At 42.3% G+C, this 3,697-nt stretch overlaps 1 pseudogene; it reads left to right on the forward strand.

Moving 5' to 3' along the window:
- Nucleotides 1-1,193: 1,193 nt before the first annotated feature.
- On the forward strand, nt 1,194-3,244 carry LOC136335587 (somatotropin-like; annotated as a pseudogene).
- The last annotated feature ends 453 nt before the right edge of the window (nt 3,245-3,697 follow it).

Here is a 3,697-nt window from a genome sequence, read left to right on the forward strand (position 1 = left end):
TCAGGCTACTTATTTATTTTTATTTGTCAATTACAGTTGACATTCAATATAATATTAGTTTCAAGTGTACAGCATAGTGGTTAGACATCTATATAATTTATGAAGTGATCCCCCAGTGAGTCTAGTACCCGCCTAACACCCTACATAGTTATTACAATATTATTGACTATATTACTTGTGCTATGCTTTATATCCCTATGATTATTTTGTTACAATCAATTTGTACTTCTTTTCTTTTTTCTTTCTTTCTTTCTTTTTTAATAAGAGAGAGACAGACAGACAGGAAGGGAGGGAGATGAGAAGCATCAGCTCATAGTTGCAGCACCTTAGTTGTTCATTGATTGCTTTCTCATATGTCCCTTGCCTGGGGGCTCCAGCCGAGCCAGTGACCTTGGGCTCAATCTAGAGACTTTGAGCTTCAAGCCAGCAACTTCTGGGCTCAATCCAGCCACCATGGGGTCATGTCTATGATCCCATGCTTAAGCCAGTGACCCCATGGTGAAGCCGGATGAGCCCATGCTCAAGTTGGAGACCTCAGGGTTTCAAACCTGGATCCTCATCATCCCAGGCTGACACTCTATCTACTGTGCCACCACCTGGTCAGGCCAATTTGTACTTCCTAATGCCTTGACCTTTTTCATCCACCCCACCCCCATTTGGCAACCATCAATCTGTTCTCCATGGCTATAAATCTGTTTTGATTTTTTATATTGGTCTTTAGATTCCACATATAAGTGAAATCATATGGCATTTATCTTTCTCTGAGTTATTTCACTTAGCATATCCTCTAGGTTCATCCATGTTATCAAAAGTGGTAAGATTTCATTCTTTTTTATGATCAAGTGATATTCCATTGTATATGTACCACCACTTTTTTATTCACTTATCTATTGATGTGCACTTGGGTCGATTCCATATCTTGGCTATAATAAATAATGCTGCAATGAGAATATGGGTGCATATATACTTTCAAATTAGTGTTTTAAAAAATCTGTTATTTCTTGATTTTAGAGAGAAAAGAAGAGAGAAAGAGAGAAACTGCAATTTATTGTTCCACTTAATTGTTCATTCATTGGTTGATTCTTTTTTTTTAATTTTATTTATTGATTTTACAGAGAGAAGGGAAGGGTGAGGGAGCAAGAAGTATCAATTCATAGTTGCTTCACTTTAGTTGTTCATTGATTATTTGTGGTATGTGCTTTGACCAGGTAAGCCCAGGGTTTCAAACTGGCGCCTTCAGCGCTCCAGGTTGGCACTATCCACTGTACCACTGCAGGCCAGGCTCATTGGTTAATTCTTGTATGTACCCTGACCAGGGATTGAACCCACAATCTTTTTGTATTGGGACAATTCTCTAACCAAATGAGCTACCGGTCGCTGGCTTTAGCCCAAAGGTCTCTTGGCTTGAGCCCAAAGGTCGCTGGCTTGAGCAAGGGGTCATTCTTTCTGCTGTAGATCCCCCAGGTCAAGGCACATATGAGAAAGCAATCAGTGAACAACTAAGGAGGTGCAACGAAGAATTGATGCTTCTTTTCTCTCTCCCTTCTTCTCTCTCTCTCTCTCTCTCTCTCTCTCTCTCTCCCTCTGTCACACACAAAAAAGAGACATTGATTTGTTGTTCCACTTATTTATGCATTCATTCTTGATTCCTGTATGTGCCCTGAGTAGAGATCAAACCCACAACCTTGGCCTAGTGGGACAACACTCTAACTAACTGAGCTAATGGCCAAGGCTGATGACCTTTGTGATTTAATTAACCTTGGAGAAAATACTAGATGGCTTATTTCTCCAACTTTTTTTTTCATCCCTCTCCTGCTGCTCCACTGTAAACTCACTGTGCCTATATGAATTTACCCACTACCTGGAATGTTCTTTTTTTTCTTATCCAAATGTTGAACTCCTACTCATTCTGTAAAACCCACTTAATTCTTACCTACTCTGAAAAGCCTTCTCTGGGTTCCTGAGGTAGAGCTTGTCACTTGGTCTCCTGTGCTTCTAGAACATTTATTCACAGTTCTGCTATGACACAGGTGGTTTAATTATTTGTCAGCTTATCCATTCCTGCCACTAAATTGTGAGCATCTCAAGGACAGGACCAGCTTTATTAATCTTGGTATTGCTAGTGACACGTTGAAGCTCAGTGATTGAATATTATTATTTTTTTACCCTGTATACCTGAGCACTAACATATAGCCTTGGGAGAGAACAAAGCTTTTTAAAGTTGCATTTCATCATAATTTATGGATGCTAAGACTAACATATAGAGCATTTACTTAAGTCCCCTACAGGGATGCCTAAGGGTAGAGAGTGACAGGCAAGAGAAACTTCCTGCATTCTCAATGTGTCCTGGGGTTTTCCATAGATTCTGGGCGGATTAAGACATGTTCTTCACGCTTCCCGTCACATACCACACACTGCAGCATGTGTGTATTGCTGTACTGACAATGTTTGGCTCTATTTTTGCATGTGGGCAGTCTTTCTCACATCTAAAGAATGTTGAGACCAACCTACGATCATGTTTAACAGATGAAAGTCTCAATGCCTGCTTGAAGCTTAAACTCACCACATATCAACCAGACTACAAAGCCATCAGCAAAACCATGCAGCACCATTAATGGCCCTTGGACCTCCCTGCTTCTGGCTTTCTCCCTGCTCTGCCTGCCCTGGGCTCCTTCCCCACCATGTCCTTGTTCAACCTATTTGCCAATGCTGTGCTCTGGGCCCAGTGCCTGTACCACCTGGCTGCTGACACCTACAAAGACTTTGAGCGCTTGTACAACCCAGAGGGACAGAGGTATTCGATCCAGAATACCCAGGCTGCCTTCTGCTTCTCTGAGACCATCCTGGCCCCGACAGGCAAGGAGGAGGCCCGGCAGAAATCTGACATGGAGCTGCTCTGCTTCTCACTGCTGCTCATCCAGTCCTGGCTTGGGCCCGTGAAGGACCTCAGCAGGGTCTTCACCAATGGCCTGCTGTTAGGCACCTCAAACCGTGTCTGTCAGAAGCTGAAGGACCTGGAGGAAGGCATCCAAGCCTGATATGGGAGCTGGAAGATGGCAGCCTACAGGCTGGGCTGGTCCTCAAGCAAACCTGCGACAAGTCTGACACAAACTTGCGTAGTGATAACACAGTGCTCAGGAACTACAGGCTACTCTCCTGCTTCAAGAAAGACCTGCACAAGATTGAGGCGTACCTACGGTTCACAAAGTGTCGCCGCTTCATGGAAAGTAGCTGTGCCTTCTAGCTGCTAGATATCTCTGTGACCTCTCCCTAGTGCCTCCCCTGACCCTGGAAAGGGTCACTCCAGTGCCCACCATCCTTTCCTAATAAAATAAAGTTGCGTCATAGAAAAAAAAAAAAAAAAGACATGTTCTTAATTGCTACATAATATCTCTAGTACTTTATGTCTTTGTCTTCTCATTGCAATCATTCTAATCTAGGTGTCATCCTTTCACTCTTGAACTATAGCAATTATAGCAGGTATGACTTGCAGCTTATAAATTCATGTATCTGGGAAGTATCACATTTATTTATAATCTTAAATAAAGGTAAACTACAATTATATGCTTCTATCTGATCTGACTGGTGGGAAATTTAACCTCACTTTTTTCTCTTCTATAGACTTGAACTTCTATTTTGCTAGGAGATGAGAGGGGGCTTTGAATTGCTGCTGATTGCTGAAATGCTGTTTGGTCAT

The sequence above is a fragment of the Saccopteryx bilineata genome, chromosome 4, assembly GCF_036850765.1.
Source record: "Saccopteryx bilineata isolate mSacBil1 chromosome 4, mSacBil1_pri_phased_curated, whole genome shotgun sequence".
Taxonomy (NCBI): Eukaryota; Metazoa; Chordata; class Mammalia; order Chiroptera; family Emballonuridae; genus Saccopteryx; species Saccopteryx bilineata.